Here is a 22201-nt window from a genome sequence, read left to right on the forward strand (position 1 = left end):
CATGCCTCTTTAATATACCCTCCACGTATGCGTTGAACACCCCTTCCTAACACTGCCCATCTGGACTCCCCGTTCCCCACTCGCACCTGAGCAGTCTGAGACATGTACAGGTTGCGGATTAGCCTCCTGTCCCTCCACTCTATTCCTATTTCCTTCAATATACTCATTAGTTTTCCCCAGTTCACTCTATCAAACGCTTTTTCGAAATCTACGAAACAGGCAAATGCCTCCTAATGCTATTCTAAATTCCTCTCGATTAATAATCTCATTACTGCAATGGCATCACGCGTACCTCTCTCCTTCCTAAACCCAATCTGATCATCCCCTGAGTAATCATTTGCCCTACTCTCTATCCTTTCATTTATGATCCTGAGAACAACTTTGACTGCGTGGGATATCAAACTTATTGTCCTATAGTCCTCACATGATGTAGCATTTACCGTTTTCGGAATAGGAACTAACACTGATCTCAAAAAGTCTTCCGGCCAGATTCCTTCCTCATAGATACTACGGATCAGCCCATATAGCCTCTTCCTCCCACATTTTCCTGAACAATTCAATAGTTCCGCGGGAATGTTATCCACCCTCACGGCCTTATTTAGTTTCATCTCCCTAATGCCCTGGCTTTTTTTCGTCGAGAATGCCTGGACCTAAGCTACATTCAGCTACATCATATTCTCTTTCTATGTCTATCCTTTCTAGCCTACGTACCGTACCGTTCTTCCATCTCTCTTAGGTCCATAGAGAATTTTTACAAAAACCATGGAAGATGGCACCAAATTTAAAAGAAACGTTTATTCCTTGATATTTGGAGTTTTCTAGGAAACAAATTTCGGAGAAAAAGAGGACCCTATATAATTTGAGATAAGGAAGTTATGCATTCGATAGAATAACCAGTTCTTATTTCAAAAGAGTTGAAGTATTATACGCCCCTTCCAACAATCGAAGGAAATGGCTACTGTTTTGATTTAACTGTTACATTGACGTGGCAATGATAATCACGATTAGTTTGTTAATTTTCTCATAGCAAAACGAATACTGCTCTTTTGACTCTTTGGACACGTTGTGCATTGCTCAGGTTCGAACCCTATCCCATGGGCTTACGTGTGTGCCACCGTGCGCGCCCTGCGACTGTCGTCTATCTTCCGTCCTTCGTTCGCCCTGTTCCCTCTCCCCTCCCCAACCCTCCTTTGCCGGGGCGGATGCTCGGCGGGAGGCTGTCATATTATGCAAGGGAGGGACTCGGGGTAGCTCGATTCAAGGACGCGAGTTCCGCCCCTACCACCCTCCCCTCCGCAGCTGGCTACGTAATGATAACCCCCTCGGCGCGTTTCCCGCCCCGACCCCATCCACCCAGTGCCCTGGTGGCATCCAACGGGGGGCGGGGTGATGAATCTCGCCATGGAAACGCGGTGTTTTTGCGCGCTACGTGTCAGCGGAACTATCTGTCCAGACTTCCGCCGTTTTTATTCTATGCTATTCTGCATGGTACTCTGCAAGTTACCGCTAGGCAGTGTGGCAGGGAGTTATCATCATATCAGTGGTGGAACGTCAAAAATTAAGATACGGTTCAGCTTTACTTTCACCACAGCTACGCCGAAAAGAATAACTATCAGGTGGCAATAAAAGGTGAGTGTCGGTAAATATCGTTGATATGGACGATTTTGACAAAAAGGACAACATTTAGGTAAAAAAAAGCCAATACATTTAACATATGACGTTTTCCCTTCATCTACATCTACATAATACCCCGCAAGCCGCCGCAAGGGCGTGTGGCGGGGGGTGTTAGGTCACCAACCGTAAAAAGGAAAAATACCACATGCAAAAAAACAACACGGAAAATTACACCCACAGCAGCGCACACACTCATGCAAAAATCCCTTCATCCAATACTCATGCAAACACATATACCGCAAAACAACTAAAAAACTGCACCCCATGATGCAGCACGAAAGCCATCCTACAACACGGAAGCCAGGACACAACAAGCAAGAAATTGAAACACAACATGAAAATGCACCACGAAACACTCTACCCCCAAAGAGTCTCTAAAAGGCAGGGAATGCGACCCAACGTTGCAGGTAGCAGGAATTTGCCCCCGCGGAGAGGGACGAGGGATTGAAAGGGAAACTTAAAAACAGATGAACAGAACATGAATGAGGTCATTCGGAAAGAATGGGTTATTATAGAAAAACACATAAGGTTAGTGGAAGAGCATGCATTTAAATACAACTAATTATTTTTTAGACGCTGAGGGTGGCAAGTGGAATTTTTGCTATCTATAACCCTGCAGTTGCTATCCCGTATTGTCCGTGGGAAGAAGGAGTCCTTGAGTCGGCTAGTTCTGGCATCTATTTCCCGAATTTTATATGCATGATCCAAGCGACCAATGTATGTAGGAGTACGAATAATTTCGAGACCTCGGTGCTGAAACATGCGGATCTAAATTTATTTAATAATTTCAATCTTGCATTGAATCGTCTCTCAGCCAATGATTCCCACCCCAAATCCATGAGCATTTCGGTGACGCTTTGTGTTTAATCGCAGGAATTTTTTACAAAACGGGCTGCCCGGCGTTGAACCTTCTCAATTTCCCGAATGAGACCTTTTTCACTCGGATCCCACACGCTGCATGCGTATTCTAAATGAGGCCTTACAAGAGCGTGGTAACAACGTTCCTTGACCTTCGAGTCACTTTCAGTTCAGTCACCCTTAGTAACGTGTTGATGCGAAACACTTACTTTTTTATTTATGTAGTACTACTAAAGCCACCCCTAGGTTTCTACATCTACATCCATGTGGTAATGGATGATTACACCAGGCTGCATTTGGCAGAAAATACTTTTACAGCCTACTGCGGCCGAACAATGCTATTATGATGCTTTATCTTTCGTGAAAAACATTTTACTTTTATCTATCTGTTCTACTCTTAATCTCTCGTGTTTATTGACATAATATCTCCTGCTGTAGTATACGATGGGGCTAACAATACATATTCAACATAACTACTAAAGAGACATCCTTCCAATTAATTTGTCGATATGGACGATTTTGTCGAAAAGGAAAATATTAAGGGTCAAAATATCAACGAAAAGTGCAACATATCCCGTTCAGTTTCGGTGCTTAATATTTTCCTTAGCGGGGAGGCACCTGGCAAGGTGATTTTACCGTGGAATGGTAAAACCCCAGAAAATCTAAAATGTGTTTGCGATATATATATATATATATATATATATATATATATATATTAATATCACATAAAAAAAATATATATATATCACACGCACACACACATCACATATATATATATATATATATATATATATATATATATATATATATATATATATATATATATATATAATATATATATATATATATATATATAAACACAGTAATCAACCCGAAGGTTGGTTTAGTAGGTGATGGTAGAGATCACCCAGTACTAAGCCCTATGCGGCATGTGAAATTCACACATCAGGGTAGGGGGGCCAGTTCCTTTCCCTGTGCCGGTTATGGTTCCCCAGGAAGACCTGGTACCCGAAAAATCAATATGAAAAATACTTTTCCCGCCAAATTCTGGAACATTACATATTTACTTTCATTTATTATATTGGTTTTATTACATTTGCTTATTGGTATAATTAGGTTATATTACAACAATTGGAATAGATTCTGAAAACAGTTAGAGTAGTAGTGTTACAACAATTAGCATATCTAATGGAAATAAAGGAGATAGAAATATAAAATGATGTAGAAAGAGTTAATGTGAAATGCACAACCGGGTTTAAGGATATTTTGCGTCACACCAATCAGGATCTGGGTGTGTAGAGGCAGGTTCCAACGGTAATACCAAGCCTAACCCGGTGGAACAACGATAAAAATGTATTTGCCTAAGCGCAGTTCTGTTTTTATACAGCACACGATAAGGCATTTCCATTCTGAGGTTGGATTTCCATTGCCATGGAAACGGCGATTCATTTGAGTTAAGCTGCCTAACTGTATTTTGCTTAATGTCAACCCCAAAGAGCTTACAGATTTCATTTATTTTTTCGCTATTTGTCCTGTCCAAAAGGGATTATCCCTTCGCAGGATTAGGGACCAGGCGCCCGATGATAAGGGTATCCGCAAATGCATGCCGACGCTCCGTTGATATTTTTTGAGGGACGGAAATTAATATTTTCGATGATAAACTCTGAAGGTTATCCCATCATTCGATTTACGAGGATGCTCTATCGTTTGAATACTGGGCGGGCGAACGAATGTTTGCATTGCCGTAAACTACGTTCATAAAACGCATTCCATTTCGGTCGAATGGATTAATATAGGAAGACCACGTCAAAATGTCGATGGAAAAGGCTAATAGTTGGGTGAAGTGAAATTATATTTACTACACAAAGATTAAGTCGGCGGGGAATTATTTAAATCAGTTAGGTTTGCGGATGATCAAGTTTTCACCAAACAGTAAGCCAAGGGTTTGCAAGTATTGCTGAGTGAATTGGAAAGTCAGCAGTTTGGATATGTGATAAGAATCAATGTAAACAATAAGTAACCTATGAGGATTTTGAAGATGCGAATGAATATGTTAAATATTTTAACAGAAAGGTATAAACTAGAGAAGGTGGAAGAGAAGAATGCTCTTAAGATTGGTTACTCTCTTAGAAGTGGGTTTTAAAGGGATGGTGAACGTATTAATTGACATGAGAAGAAGAATTGCGCTAGGTAAAGAAGCTTTGACAAGAAGGAGGGAATTAGCATAGACGTTGAGTAAGAATGTTAAGAAAAGAGTCACCAAAACTTTGATATGGAGCGTAGTTATGTACGGCGCGGAAACGTGGTCATTGAAGCAGGATGATAGACTTAGATTGGAGACTTTTGAGAGATGTGGGTGTGGAGAAGGATGAAGAATGTGAAATGGACGGAAAGGAAAACAAATGAGGAATTTCTAGTAATGGTGGGTGAGGAGAGAGGTTTGTGGGGAGAAATCATAAGGAGGCAGAAAAAATGGATGCAAAGCATATTGATAGGGAATGTTGCAGACCGTGATATTCTATAGAGGGGATAATAATAGACAAATAAGTAAGAGATAGGAATAGGAAAGGGATGTTGGACGGAATGAAGGGATGAAGGAAGTATGCGGAAGTCTAGAATAGCTTAATATAGTTTTGATGTCATGTAGTATCTTACTGGACGAGGCTAAGAAACATTTCGGTCCGTGTTAACCCTTAACTACCTTAACGGTAGGCTACCCAAACAATTGATATTAATCAAATGATATCATGAAATTTAAAAGTGAACGATGAGTCGACTAACACTGGACGTATGTGAATCCTCTTCCTTTCGTCTTCACAGCGGTAAATTTGAAATAAAGGTGCATTTTGAAAAAAATGATATCTCTTAATGAGAAGCCTGAAGGTTATTTTTTTTACAAAAACAGAGATATCACAGATATTAGCCCTAGTGACTGATTAATATCTCGACACCGACATAATTTTTTTCTCTAAAAGTGAAAAGAATGTATAAAACAGCCGCCGCCCATGTTTAACAATCTGAAAAAGGCGCCTCTAGTCAGGACTATCGAAAATTCTGACCCAAATGGGTTTTCCTTCATGTATATCCGTATTTAGGAGCGGTTAATTTCATTTAGTACATCAAATTACTGCGTATCGCATGTTTTTGTCAGATCTCTTCCGACATTTTATACACCGACATTGTCAATAGACCATTTGTCGTAGTCATAAAATAATATTTAAAAAATAATGGAATTTTTAATCTGAAGGCTTCCTATTTAGGTGTGTTCACATTTCGTATAGCGCGTCGAATTAGCGATGATATATGCCGAAACTTCTTTGAAAATTTGGATAATTTCATGATTGTGTGCTTCATATTTGTGTTTGTGTGTGTATTGGCGATGCAAAATTATTGTGGATACATAAATACGCATGTGTATACATGAACATGCACACCCACACACACCTATATATTATTATTAGGTAATCTACCGGTCAAGGTAGGTTTTTGGATGGACACAGCTCCTAAATAAATGTTTTGTGACTCCTATGAAAACACAACATCCTACGCTACATCAGGTCCCTCTTCAGCTCTGAGTACTTTCTTCCTCCCTTCATCCCGTCCAGCATCCCTATCCTATTCCTTCCCTTTGGCCTCGTTTGCCCAATATTCTCCCCTCTATCACAGTCTTCAACATCCCACTGCCGGTCAATACCCCCTTTAGCCACTTTTCCTGTCTCCATAGGATTTCTCCCAACAAACCCCTCTCTTCGCCCACCATACCAAGTAATTCCTCGTTTGTTCTCTTCTCTGTCCATTTCACCTTCTTCATCCTTCTCCACAACCACATTTCAAAAGCCTCCAATCTACGTCTATCCTCCTGCTTCAATGACCACGTTTCCACACCGTACATAGCTACGCTCCATATCAAAGTTTTTACGAGTCTTTTCTTGATATCCTTACTCAACGTCCCTCTCATCAACTCCCTCCTCCTCGTAACAGCCTCTTTGCCTAGCGCAATTCTCCTCCTTACGTCCCTACTACTTTGACCGTGTTGGTCCAAAACACTACCGAGATACGTAAACTGTTCTACCTGCTCTAGTTTTTGCCCTCCCATTTTTAATGTTAAGCTTAGCCTTTTTCCTTCTAGAAAATCGCATGGCCTTTATTTTATTACTATTGATTCTCATTCCATATTTATCGCACTAAATTTCCAATTCACTCAGCATTGCTTACAATCCCTTGGCATACTGACAAACTAAATCGTGGTCATCAGCAAACCTAACTAATTTTACGAATTCCTCGCCCACATTCATTCATACCTCCAGTTCTTCCCATGCCTCTTTGATCATTTCCTCTGCATACAGGTTGAACAGCAACGGTGATAATGGGACACCTATATATATATATATATATATATATATATATATATATATATATATATATATATATATATATTTAAAGATATATAAAAATAAAATGTACATATACATTCGGTCTTTATTTCAAATTTCTCTATTGTGTTTGTGGAAAAAATTATGCATCTTAAGTTTTTGTTGGAGACCGTGGTCCACTTGGCTGGAACTTTGGATTTCAACTTGTTTGCGAATAGTTATTCTTTAAAACTTCCGAAGGAAAAGTATTTTTATCTTATTAACTTACCTTTATCCACTAACATTTGCCTGTACACCTTTATGCTACCCGCGACTTTTCTTCTCCTCACTTCTTGGCAGGGTGAAATTCCAATAATACATGCCTTCTCTTTCTCTGGAACGTACAGCTACACGTTCATCCCAAATCGAATATTCTCTCAAAGGAAGTCATCGTATACCCAGTACTCACGCTTTTTAATCGTCCTTTTTGACTTTTTTCAAAGCGTTTAGGTGGTCTAATTTGTTCATTGAGCGCAATGGCAATAGTTTTGTGTTCCAAAAACACATTTTGGCATCTAAAAAACAACGGGCCATTCTAGGAATATTTATGCCATTAATTGGAGTATAGGGAAACCTGATTTCAATAATACTGGAGAAATACAGTACATCAGTCGTTAAGGTCGGTAATGGCGAGGCTATTTAATTGATTTCGCGTTTCCATGGTGGAAACCGATGTAATTGCCTTACTCATAGATTCTCCCGCGTAATAAAACCTTGTACATCTGTTCTTCGCGGCAATGGACAACGCGTTCAGGTCTTTGTTGAAGGGGATATTATTAGAAAGGATGTCCATCAATGCGGTCACGTGTTGGCGTTTCAAATTTAACCTACTCAGAAGTTACATTATTCATTGGTATGGTCGTTTTTTTGTATATTTACACGTGATGCTGATTTTCCAGTTCACATGCTATTCCTCTCCCATAGGGCTTCCTATTCGCTTCAGTGGTGTGACTTCCTGGAGGGAATGTGTGCGTAGGAACGGGGTGGGCTGGTAAAAGGGGGGAGTGTTCAATATATGGGATGGCGCAAACGGGATTTGCTAGATTTTCACGCCAAATACGTTGCATATCATCCCCTTTTTTTATACCCACCCCATTCTACCTCCAAGTGACAACATCCCTCCCTCCCTCCCCCCTTCAAATCTCAACCCTTACCCCCTTTCCACCTTCCCTCAACTCCCTTCCCCTCTTAATATACCCATTATGCTTCGTCCCTGACCTTTTCAGTTTACCCGACGTAAACAATCCCACCCCTTACTTCGATCCATCCCACGTCGTCCATCCCCTTCAAATTTTTATTTTACCTTCGCATTTTTTATTCCTCCTCCGTCTATATTTACTCTCGTTATATCCCCCTCTCTTTCTCCCACTCTTTCTCTCTCTCTTTGTCTCTCTTCCGCTCATTCGCTCCGCTGGCTATTGAATAAAGATTGGCGCGATGAGGCACCATTTGACCCGAGGTCGAATGAACCCCCACACATTTTGTCAACAATTCAACGAAGAATATCCAAAGTCACATTTAATCCACTGGAAATTTTGCGTTCTCCTCTCTTTTTTCAGTTAAATCGTGCTTAAAAGAAATATGTTCCTTACAGTCTCAATTGATTTATTATGAAGTCCTATTTTCTGTTTAAATGTGTATGTGAAAAGGCGAATGAATGATTCAGTTTTTCTAGAAATCTAATATTTTAGTGATAAGTCTAATATTTATGTTTTAGAGTGAGACCTTTTACGTAAGTCTTGCGACGTTAACTCGGGAAATATGCATTTGAAAATACCAATATTTAAAATCCACTTTCAAGAAGGTTAAAAAATGGTGGCTTGACTGAAATTTGTTGAAGCGCCTCGCAATTTTAAATTGAATAGGATTAATGTCTTCAAGCTGGCATATGGCCTAAGTTTAATTTTAACAAGTCCAAGGCGGAAAGTACGTGCTTAAGATTCTGTGTGTACAGGTATACATGCATATGTATATATATATATATATATATATATATATATATATTTATATAATATATATATTTTATTTATATTATATAGGTGTGTGTGTGTGAAAGTCTCACGGATGTGAATAATTATGTACACCAAGATAGCGCTAGTGAACAGAAACACACAAAAAAGAGACATGTAGTCCGAATATATATATATATATATATATATATATAAATATATATATATATATATATATATATATATATATATATATATATATAAACCATGAACACAGTAATCAACCCGAAGGTCTGTTTGATAGGTGATGGTAGAGTTCACTCAGCCCTATACGGCGTGTGAAATTCACACACTAGGGTAGGGGGGCCAGTTCCTTTCCCTGTGCCGGCTATGGTTTCCCAGGAAGACCTGGTACCCGAGAAATCTTATAGCTTGGGTGGAGCTGCAGGTACCTAGAGCGCCTTGCCCGGGAATCGAACCCGGGACCCTCCGGTCAGCACAACACTCTACCCACTGGACTACCGCGACCCATATATATATATATATATATATATATATATATATATATATATATATATATATATATATATATATATATATATACATTCAAACACGAAATCCCGCCAAACGGCGAATAAATACTCATATATACAGAAACAGATATAAGGAAAATTTACTCTTGTGATCCGTTCGATTCCGCCTTCACCACCTCTATTGTGTTCGTCCTTTATGTGTGTTCCTATCCCTTTTGCTATATATATATATATATATATATATACATAAACATATATATATATATATATATATACATAAACATATATATATATATATATATATATATATATATATATATATATATATTTATAATGAATCCAGCAATACAATAAGTTCCTCTTCATCCCTGTATATGTCCTTCCTCACTTCATTCCGTCCCAGTCCTATTTCTACCCTTTCCTTGTTTGTCTTATATTCTTCCAACTATCAAAGTCTTCAATTGCCAATCAATACCAATTTCATCCATTTTTTCTTGCCTCCTTACGATTATTTTTCAACAATCCCCTCTTTTCGGCCACTATACCCAACAACACTTCGTTTGTTTCCTTTCTGTTTACTTCACATTCCCCACTCAAATTTAACAAAAGCCTCCTATCTACGTCTATCATCCTACTTTAATAACCACGTTTCCGCGCCGCCCTTAACTACGCTCCATATCAAAGTTTTGGCGTGCATTTTCTGAAAATCCTGGCTCAACATTCCTGTCATCAATTCCCTTCTCCTTTTGACAGCCTCTTTGCCTAGTGCAATTCTTCTCCTTACATCCCTACTGCATTCACCTATCTCGTCCAAAATACTTCCGAGATAAGTAAACTGTTCCAACTGCTCTAGTTCCTGAACTCCAACCAAGTGCTCTAGTTAAATATTTGCCTTAGCCTTCATCTTTCTCGAAAACTTGTTTGTTTACATTGTTTCTAATCGCAACCTTTCGCACTGATTGATACTTTTCCATTGTCTAAATAGAAATCATCACCGAGCACGTTATTGTTGGTAGACCGGTTGTGTAAAGGTTGAAGAAAGGCTATCTATATAAGGGGGAAAATGTGAATACTCTGGCCATATCTTCACGCAGTGAAGCCACCAGAACTAAGTTAAGGGAGGGGTAAGGAATGATTGGAGGTATTAGGGGCGACGCGGGATAAAGGAGGAGGAGAGGTAGAAAAAGTGGAAGACGCCAAAGCGTCACAAGGTCGCGAAGTCCTTTAAGACTTTCCATTTCCCCTTAAAGTCTAAACCAAGTTTAATGAACGATCAGTCTTCTCTTACTGCCCGCAAACCTATCTCAATAGCCATAGTGCCTGACCTTGACGGTTCTTGCGTACATTTCAAGGATAATGTGATTAAAATCATTTCTTGAATTCCTTTTTGATAATTTGTCAACCGTAAAAGACATTAATCCTCTTTTCCTTATAACCCTGGATATTCCGATAATTGCATCAGAGGATCTTTTTAAAAGAGACAGCTTTACATATTTTTACAATTTTACAACTTTTTTGTGTCCGTTTTAAAGCAGTCTAAATAGTAACTCTCAAGTTACTTATCCTGTTAAGTTTCCGAAAAACAAGAAGGGTTAACTTGAAATAGACTCTTTTGTGAAAATCTTGATATGATTTGGGATAATCAATATATTTTTTTAAATGTAATTAGGAAGTGCTTCAGTTATGTATCCATCCTGAAATATGGTCTCGTTGTTTTATATAATGTAACCAATCCAGATGTTCAGCCGGAACCTAATTTGAGTGCCTCTGAGAGAAATACTAATTGAATTTATTTTTTTAGTTATTTCCATCTATGAAGTTTTGGGTCCCCAAAATTCCCCAGGATTCCAAAATTCTAACAGGAAATATAGCTAGCTGATCGGCTTTAATTACTTCAAGCGTCAATCGAAATCGAATCGTAGTGTTTTATGTCTTTGTTTTAGCAACTATAGATAGCGATGAATTCGTGGTAACAGTAATAGAACCAACAGAAAGTCTTCCGTCAATAAAGGGTTGATTAAAAATCGTACCAGCTGGAAATTAAATGAACGATCGCATCACAAAACGAATGAATATATAACTTTTCATGCTGTTTTAAAAAAAGATTGGAGAGATTTTATCGTGCTGATCAAATTCACACGAATTCAATTTTCAAATTTTCAATACACCCATGTCCTAGTATCGACGGCACCCTTTGTCGATATTGAACTCGTATTCAACTACGCATGATGTCGACTATTTTCATTCCTGCTCGCTGTTCACTGCACAATGTTTAAAAGATGGCGCCGTATTCGGTTTTGGTACTTGCCGTATTGTTATTCTACTGTTAGACTTACAACACTCCTATCGGCTGTCACAATGTAGGTTTTAAAACAATGGGGAATTGCGCGCGCTGCATAGAAGATTATAGTCGTTTGGGACCGAGCAAAAGTAATCTTTGATATGTGGGATGCCCCAAGGGAAGGAAAAAATCTATAATATATATTTTATATATATATATATATATATATATATATATATATATATATATATATATATATATATATATAATACACAGTAACACACAATATAGAAACACAAAAAAAGAGAACACTCACACGTATTTTCTTGATATTTCGACGGAAACAATCCGTCTTCCTCTGAAGATATAGAAGTAATGTACATACATATGCAGGATTGTTTCCGTCGAAATATCAAGAAAATACGTGTTAGTGTTCTCTTTTTTTGTGTTTCTATATTGTGTGTTACTGTGTATTGTACTATTCGGCACTTCCGTGTTACGTCTACGAAAGCATATATCTATGTATATATATATATATATATATAGACAGTCTCTCTTGAAGAAGGCCCCTGAGAGGGCCGAAAGCTCGAACAATTTACCGTGTAAGTGTTCTTTTATATGTGTCTATTCTTTTCTATTTGTGTTATGTTGTGTCAGCCAATTATATATATAGATAGATATATATGTATATATATGTATACACACACACACACACACACATATATATATATATATATATATATATATATATATATATATATATATATATATATATATATAATATATAACACTTAGCACTAGTGGACACAGACAAAAACACAGAAGCACACAAAAAAGAGACTCACTATTTTTCGAATTTTCGGTGGTCGTGACCACCTTTATCAAGGAAGAGAGGGACAGAACCAGAACCAGGTTGGGCAATGTTACTCTGATCCCTTATAGTTCCTGTGAAAAATGACATCTTAAATCTATTTCTTCTCGCTTCATATCTCTAACTTTATTGACATAATCTTTCCTACCGTAATACGGTGGGGGTAATAATATATTTTCAACATCATCGCTAAAGAGACATCCTTCCATTTTTAACGACAGATTTAATTTGTAATTAAAATTTCGCTCCGTGAGTGATTCCCAGCCTAGCTATTATAAAATTTGGGAACGCTTCTAAGTTTATCGCAACAATGTTTTACAAATCTAGCTCCACTACGCTGAACGCAATCCAATCCGGCAAATAATCCAACTTCGTGAGGATCTTGCAGCATATTCTAATAAAGGCCTAACCAACGAAAGATAACATTTCTCTTTAACCTTTTCATCAATTTTCCCCAGTACTCTTCTAATAAATCCCAATATTTTTGTTAGTTTGACCTCATATTCCCCGTCTGTGATTCACCGAGGAGAGGTCTTGAGTGATGGTAATGTCTAGTTATTTCATTGAATCTACGCATTCCATTTCTGTGTTCCCGATAAGTAGGCGTTCGGGAGGGAATTACTCTTTTTCCAAAAATGAATCACTACATACTTTATTAGTTTAAAAACCTCCCTCTGGAGAAAGAATGAAGAGGAAGCTGCTTTGGCTACAGGAAATTAGGAATTTCGTCTGAGTTTCGTTTTTATGTGTTCCTTTGTTTTTGTTCGCAAGCGCTATCTAGCTTCTCCGTTTAAATTATATATATATATATATATATATATATATATATATATAAATATAAATATAATATGTGTCTATACCTATATATATATATATATATACACAGGTATACATACATATACATACACATATATATATATATATATATATATATATATATATATATATATATATATATATATATATATATATATATATATATATATATATATATATATATATATATATATATATATATATACCCTCCCCGGACTACAACCTTGACGTGGTGGAAGGGCTTGTGCGTTCCGATGACCCCTAGAGCTGTGCTGGCGGGAGTAATAATTATTGCTCCTGGTAGGGTCACCCATGCCAGATAGGTCGAAGGTTAGGAGCCAGACGAAAGGTAGTCCACGCAGCGTCTGTTCCTCAGTGAGGCGGCTGCAATGGCGTCTGACCCCAGTGGGGCGGCCAGTAAGTGATGGTGTCACGTTAAAAACACTATTGAGGAAGGCAACGGGAAACCACCTCAATTATCATTCCCTAGAAAAATATGATGGACAATAGAGATAATTTGAGTCCTGGCAACCACGGGGCTCGGCCCAATCGGCCGTGTGTCGTGCCCGGCAGCGGGGGAGGCAAGGCTTCCGCGGTCGTCATCCCACGAAACCCTTGCAAGGGAAAACCAGCAGCAGCAGGACAGAAGACGCAGGAGAAGAACACAAAATTAGTTAGAATAGGAACGTGGAATGTTAGGACAATGATGAGGACAGGGAAATTGGAGAATGTTAAGCGAGAGATGGAAAGGGGAAATATAGATATTTTAGGTCTATGCGAGGTGAGATGGAAAGATAGCGGGGATTACTGGAGTGATAAGTATAGAATAATATACAGCGGTGGGGACGAGAGCCAACGAGGGGTTGCCATAGTATTAAATGAAGAGGTAGGAAGAAGCGTAGTCAACATAGAGCAGGTAACGGATAGAATACTACTAGTGGAGATAAAAGCAGAACCGACGAACTTAGTTATTATTCAGGTATACATGCCACCGAGCAACCATAAGGAAGAAGAGGTCGATAAGATATACGATCAGTTAGAGGACATGATCGCGTGTGTACCAGCAGGGAAACATTTGATAGTGATGGGGGATTGGAATGCGACGGTAGGCGAAGGAAGAGATGCTGATGAGGTGGGCCACTACGGTTTAGGCACGAGGAATGACCGCGGGGAGAAAGCAGTTGAGTTCTGCAGGAGACAGGGGTTAGTCATCACCAACACTTGGTTTAGACACCACAAAAGACGCAGGTATACATGGAAAATGCCAGGTGACTCAGGAAGATATCAGCTAGATTATATCCTGGTTAGACACAGGTTTAGGAATAGTGTGATAAATTCCCACAGCTTTCCGGGAGCGGATGCGGACTCAGACCACAATTTAGTTGTTATGAAATGTAGCGTACGTTTCAAAAAGATAAGGCAGGGGCGGCGAGTTAGAAAATGGAATGTAGAAGCATTAAATGGGTTGAAAAGGAAGGAATACAAACAGGCGGTAGAGAAAATCATGGAGGATGGTAAAGGGCTTATAACTATCGAAGAAAAATGGGAAATGATCAAAAAGGGTTGTCTAAAGCCGCAAAAGACACTATTGGAACCGTTAACGCTAAAAGGACTAGGAAACCATGGATCACGGATGAGATGATTACAAAGATGGATGAGCGGCGAAAATGGAAGAATATAAATACAGAATTAGGCAAAATGAAGTACAAAGAATTGAACAGTAAAGTGAGGCGGGCAACAAATAAAGCAAAAGAAGCATGGTGGAAGACGCAGTGCGAGGATATGGAAAGTCTCCAGAGGAAGGGCGAAATCGGTGCGCTGTACAGCAAAGTTAAATCGTTATCGGGAAGTAAGAAAGGAAGAGCTATGCTAACAGTTAGAGATAAGGCGGGTAAGGTAATAGTTGACGCAGGAAAGATCCAAGAGAGATGGAAGGAGTATATAGAAGAACTGTATAGTAAAGAACTCAGACCAACACAGTTAGACATTGAAAAAGAAGATGACGTAGAGGAAGACAGCTTAGGTCCAGGCATACTAGACAATGAGATAAAAAGGGCATTAAGGGAGATGAAACTAAATAAGGCCGTGGGGGTAGATAACATTCCCGTGGAACTTTTAAAATGCTTAGGAAAATGTGGGAGGAAGAGGCTATATGGGCTGATCCGTAGCATTTATGAGGAGGGAATCTGGCCGGAAGACTTTGTGAGAGCAGTTTTAGTTCCGATTCCGAAAAAGGTAAAGGCCACGTCATATGAGGACTATAGGACAATTAGTTTGATATCCCACGCAGCTAAAGTTGTTCTCAGGATCATAAACAAACGGATAGAGAGTAGGGCAAATGATTACTTAGGGGATGATCAGTTTGGGTTTAGGAAGGGGAGAGGTACGCGTGATGCCATTGCAGTAATGAGGTTATTAATCGAGAGGAATATAGAACACAACCAGGAGGTATTTGCCTGTTTCGTAGATTTCGAAAAAGCGTTTGATAGAGTGAATTGGGAAAAACTAATGAGTATATTGCAGAAAATAGGAATAGATTGGAGGGAAAGGAGGCTAATCCGCAATCCGCAATCCTGTACATGTCTCAGACTGCTCAGGTGCGGGTGGGAAACGGGGAGTCAGGATGGGCAGTGTTAGGAAGGGGTGTAAGGCAGGGTTGCCCATTATCACCGTTGCTGTTCAACCTGTATGCAGAGGAAATGATCAAAGAGGCATGGGAAGAACTAGAGGTAGGAATGAAAGTGGGCGGGGAATTCGTAAAATCAGTTAGGTTTGCTGATGACCAAGCTTTAGTTTGTCAGTCAGCCAAGGGGCTGCAAGCATTGCTGAGTGAATTGGAAATTCAGTGCGACAGGTATGGGATGAGAATCAACATTAATAAAAAAAGGTTATGCGATTTTCTAGAAAGAAAAAGGGCAAGCTTAACATTAAAATAGGAGGGAAAAAACTAGAGCAGGTAGAACAGTTTAGGTATCTCGGTAGTGTTTTGGACCAACACGGTCAAAGTAGTAGGGACGTAAGGAGAAGAATTGCGCTAGGCAAAGAGGCTTTCACGAGGAGGAGGGAGTTGATGACGGGGACTTTGAGTAAGGATGTTAAGAAAAGACTCGTAAAAACTTTGATATGGAGCGTAGCTATGTACGGCGCGGAAACGTGGTCATTGAAGCAGGAGGATAGACGTAGACTGGAGGCTTTTGAAATGTGGGTGTGGAGAAGAATGGAGAAGGTGAAATGGACAGAGAAGAAAACAAACGAGGAAGTACTTGGTATGGTGGGCGAAGAGAGGGGTTTGTTGGGAGCAATCCTATGGAGGCAGGAAAAGTGGATGAAGGGGGTGTTGACCGGCAGTGGGATGTTGAAGACTGTGATAGAGGGTAGAATGTTGGGCAAAAGAGGAAAGGGAAGGAACAGGATAGGGATGTTTGACGGGATGAAGGGAGGAAGAAAGTACTCAGAGATGAAGAGGGACCTGGTGTAGAGTAGAATTTAGGGTTGTGTTTTGTTAGTAGTCACAAAATATTTGTTTGGTAGTTGTGTCCATCGAAAAACCTACGTTAACCGGTAGATAACCTTAAAAAAAAAAAAAAATATATATATATATATATAATATTCCTTTATGTACACTCCTGGTATCTTTGATGTGGCTTTGATCTTAGCAAGGCTGTTCAACCTCCTTTTTCGTCTGACTAACTTAAGAAATTTTATCATCCCCTTCACTTGACACATATTGCCACTGCGCTAGCGTTATTCTTTACAAAAAGGTGTTTATGACCTTTTAAATTCACTGTATTCTTTCCTCTGGCGTTACTCACCCTAAGGATATTTTGGCACTGTCACATGCCTTATTCTTCCTCCACCCAACTTTTATTTTAAATGCCGTCTCTTTCTGTATTCGTACGAGATATGAAAATAAAATAAAAGTTCATTCGAGTGTACTTCTAGCCTACTTCGTGTCGCGTGTTTTGTCCTCCTACTGCTAAGGTACGTTCTCAGTGGATTGCATGGAATATACGGTAGGATTGTTTTCGTAACTTTCTTCTTGTTCCGGTTTGTTCCTCTCTCTCCGTTTCGCCTTTGTTTTCATGAACTTGTGGAGCAGTTAAAACGTCGACGCGGCCACTCACTATGTTTCAAAAAGCGTTGCCAGGTGACGGGAATTTTTAAACGTCTGGTCCTTTCCGCTTCTTTTGTTATCACTTCTTTGAAACGAGAAAAGTAAAGAATGTGAGAAGGCTTATGGATTTAGTTTCCAAAGAATTCGAAAGGATATATTATTTAGTCCGTAATATGTGCTCATATATAACTTACCTTCCCTAGTCGTCGTGGGAAATGAAATGAGGCCATTTTTGACGCCATGACATCCATTATTGTTCGTAACGCTTCCAGAAATGGCTGTAAGCTATATTTTTCCTAAAGTTCTAAATTTATTGAACAAATCGTTTTCGTCAAATTACTTATTTGAGACTAATTAAGACTCTTCTCCGTTCTTATCTAGAGTGATTGGTGATCCGATGTTAGACCTTAAGATTGATTGCGGTGATATTCCTTTGATTCAGTACCTTGGAACTTTCGTTAATGTATTCTTTCAACTTCCTGTTTTGGAGAAATTCAAACATTTCACAGCGATGACATCATTCGCATGAACCTAGATTTGAATCCGGGTCCTCTTGATGTACTGCTTAGTCATTTAACCAGTGAACATATTGAGGTGTACTCATTGTTCATAATTGTACATGGTACTCTGCATGTCACTGCCTAGGGTGTGTGGCCGGGAGATTCAGCTCAATGTTTGTGACATCAAAAATATGTATTTCATATATATATATATATACACACATATATTATTATTATTATTAGGTAATCTACCGGTTAAGGTAAGTTTTTGGATGGGCGTAATTACTAATTAAATAATTTGTGGCCCCTAGCAATTCACAACATCCTACTTTACATCAGGTCACTCTTCAGCTCTGAGTACTTTCTTCCTCCCTTCATCCCGTCCAACAACCCCATCCTGTTCCTTCCCTTTCCTCGTTTGCCCAACATTCTCCACTCTATCATAGTCTTCAACATCCCGCTGCCGGTCAATACCCCCTTCATCCACTTTTCCTGCCTCCATAGGATTGCTCCCAACAAACCCCTCTCTTCGCCCACCATACCAAGTACTTCCTCGTTTGTTTTCTTCTCTGTCCATTTCACCTTTTCCATTCTTCTACACACCCACATTTCAAAAGCCTCCAATCTACGTCTATCCTCCTGCTTCAATGACCACGTTTCCGCGCCGTACATAGCTACGATCCATATCAAAGTTTTTACTAGTCTTTTCTTAACATCCTCACTCAACATCCCTCTCATCAACTCCCTCCTCCTTGTGAAAGCCTCTTTGCCTAGCGCAATTCTTCTCCTTACGTCCCTACTACTTTGACCGTGTTGGTCCAAAACACTACCGAGATACGTAAACTGTTCTACCTGCTCTAGTTTTTGCCCTCCTATTTTAATGTTAAGCTTGGCCTTTTTCTTTCTAGAAAATCGCATAACCTTTGTATTATTAATATAGATTCTCATCCCATACCTGTCGCACTGAATTTCCAATTCACTCAGCAATACCTGCAAACCCTTGGCTGACTGACAAACTAAAGCTTGGTCATCAGCAAACCTAACTGATTTTACGAATGCCCCGCCCACTTTCATTCTTACCTCCAGTTCTTCCCATGCCTCTTTAATCATTTGCTCTTCATACAGGTTGAACAGCAACGGTGATAATGGGCAACCCTGCCTTACACCCCTTCCTAACACTTCCCATCCAGACTCACCGTTCCCCACCCGCACCTGAGCAGTCTGAGACATGTACAGGTTGCGGATTAGCCTCCTTTCCCTCCAATCTATTTCTATTTTCTGCAATATACCCATTAGTTTTTCCCAGTTCACTCTATCAAAAGCTTTGTCGAAATCTACGAAACAGGCAAATACCTCCTGGTTGTGTTCTATATTCCTCTCGATTAATAATCTCATTACTGCAATGGTATCTCGCGTACTTCTTCCCTTCCTTACCCAAACTGATCAACCCCTAAGTAATCATTCGCCCTACTTTCTATCCTTTTGTTAATGATCCTGAGAACAACTTTAGCTGCGTGGGATATCATACTTATCGTTCTGTAGTCCTCACATGACGTGGCCTTTACCTCTTTCGGAATAGGAACTAAAACTGATCTCACAAAGTCTTCCGGCCAGATTCCCTCCTCATAAATACTACGGATCAGCCCATATAGCTTCTTCCCCCCCACATTTTCCTGAGCATTTTAAAATTTTAAAAGTTCCACGGGAATGTTATCCACCCCCACGGCTTTATTTACATATATATATATATATATATATATATATATATATATATATATATATATACACACACACACACGTACAAATACATACACACACACATATATATATACTTTTATCGCAACGTCACAGTTTATCTGCGTTTTTTGATACATTTCCTTCCTCCTAGTTGCCTTCGGAAGCTTCAAGCGATTTTCTCTCTTCGATGGATAAGATTTTTTTCGGCATAAAAGAAACACAGTAATGCCAGGGAACGGGATGAAATTAGCTAAAAAATCTGACGCACCCCAGGAAAATAAAAATAATTATTAATATACAAAAATGTCAATATTTTGAATTTCTCTCCCCCTCACCTATTTTCATCTCCTCGTTTGAGTTTTTTTGCATTCGATCGCCGTCTCCATAGTTATGGGCCATAAACAAACTTCGGAGAGGGAGAGAAGAGGAATGAAGTGGGGGCGGGGGTGAGAGGGGGGGGAAACTTTAGAAACACCTTTCGTCTACTTGTGGGTTTACTTTTTTTTTATTCGCGCGGAGGACAACGACTTAAGTGACGTGAAGGATTTTTTTGAGTTTATTTTTTTCACATTGTCGACATATTTTTTTACTCGTGCCCCCCCATCCCCTTTTTTCACACTTTTTTTCCTTGCGTTTTTTTTTAATCGGGACGGCACGTGGAAGAATCCGTGAGATGAGGGGCCGCATTCTGTGTTTGTGTGTGTGTCCTCCTTTCGGCCGTAAATGTCACGGCTCATCGATCGACATTGCAAAAAAAAGAGGGATGGGGTTGGTGCATACAACCGCCTCACCCCATCTACTCAGGACTGACTTTTTCTTTTCTTTGAAGTGCAGCGAATTTTTTAAAAATGTTTTTAAAAAATTTAATACGGCTCTGTTGTTAAAGTAAGTAATCCTCCCGCCTAGTGGAGGAGGATTCTGGGACGGGAGGGAAGAGGACATAAATATAAAGAGCTTTTGCGGTTTTTGAGAGAGGAGGAGATCCTTTGGATTGCGGTCGAAACGAGAATACTCTAAGTGGATGGGGGGGTCCAGGACATGGGAGACTGCGGACTTTTGCGACGCAGTTTAACCCTAAGGGTAAACTTCCTTGAATTGGAGGAACCCTATGCCTAAATTAATAAAATGCCTTATTTAAATAATATCTATTAAAAAGAGAAGTTTCGGGCGTGATATGGTGGAATATCATGATTAATTAAAAATAGCAATTTTCCACAAAAATCAAGTTTAATGCGACCGGTTTCAATGTTACTACATCATCAGATAATGTAGTAACATTGAAACCGGTCGCATTAAACTTTATTTTGGTGGAAAATTGCTATTTTTAATTGATAAAATATATCTGTTTGGATAAACTTATGTTACGAGGAAAAATCATAGTCATGTTGTATGGAATTAATAATCACTGAATAAATAAACTTGGCAATTTTTCACACAAAACTGGATTATTCGTCATTCTTTATTGTTTTAGAATTTTTTTAGTACCTTGCATGCTAATGCTAGGGTGTGTGGCAGGGGGTGATTGCGCACCAAACTACTTTTGACCCATAATACATTACCCATCTACCGCGGTCGGACGTGGTGTAATTGGTATATGCCCATTCATCAAGCGCTACAGCCAAAGAAAATGCACTTAGCGTCAACCAAGGCTACGATGCAGGTGTGCAGAAGCGCAAGCCAGGCATGCGAAGCGCTCGCTGGATTGCCGATGCACTTGAGGCGAGGACCGAATTGCACGCCGTTTCTCCCAAAGACTATTAAATGCCGGCGGAGATTCAAGACGGAATCGGGGCCCTTTGAGCGAAGAATATTGGTTGAAAGAGAATCAAGGTACTCCCTATTCCTCCTGTGAATTTCATGAAGTGTTCCTCTTTGCTTGGATAGTAGTACACGCATGGGTAGAATCTTCGTCTACTCACCGTAGAGTTTAGTAAACCTGGGTGATTTAGCTGATCGGTCTCGACTTCAATCCTCTGCATACTAACTCTCATCCCTTCTGTGCAGTTTCTCTCGGGAACCAATTTAAGTTAGTTCCAATTAGTTTAAATTAGTTTTAAATTAGTCTGGTGTGTACTCACCCTCCGCCACACGCCCTAGCAATGGCTTGCCAAGTACTAAAAATTGCGGTTCAAACACAACCAGATTTTGGTGTGCGATGGAAGGAAAGAAACAACCTTCCATGCATTGAACGCTCGTTAATTTCAAACGGGATTTAACGCTCTGTTCGGGGCTAGATCTGTCTTCAACTGCATCAAATCAATCTTCAGACTGAAGAATGCTATGCGATGATTTAGGGAGTTCCTTGCCTAATTCAAGTCGGATTATGCCTTGAGATTCTCATAAAATATTACCTAGTTAACAATCTCTAAATATTGCTACAGCCATTGTAAGCTTTGATAACTTATTTTCTAATGCTTTCGTCAGCGCAAATCCTACCTTAAAGAAACCGTTTAACA

At 39.4% G+C, this 22201-nt stretch overlaps 1 protein-coding gene across 4 annotated transcripts in view; it reads left to right on the forward strand.

Moving 5' to 3' along the window:
• LOC139691375 (rho GTPase-activating protein 15-like) overlaps positions 1–22201 on the forward strand; it is a 1001962-nt gene that overhangs the window by 235374 nt on the left and 744387 nt on the right. Inside the window, exon 1 of one of the 4 annotated variants that reach the window (XM_071589173.1) lies at positions 1585–1629. The exons of the other annotated variants lie outside the window; for them this stretch is intronic. The gene's annotated coding sequence lies outside the window, so the exon portion shown is untranslated. Of the gene's footprint in view, positions 1–1584; positions 1630–22201 lie in introns of those variants that run through there. 4 annotated transcript variants of the gene reach the window in all.

Source organism: Hetaerina americana, unplaced genomic scaffold (genome assembly GCF_022747635.1).
Source record: "Hetaerina americana unplaced genomic scaffold, ioHetAmer1.1.p SCAF_33, whole genome shotgun sequence".
Classification (NCBI taxonomy): domain Eukaryota; kingdom Metazoa; phylum Arthropoda; class Insecta; order Odonata; family Calopterygidae; genus Hetaerina; species Hetaerina americana.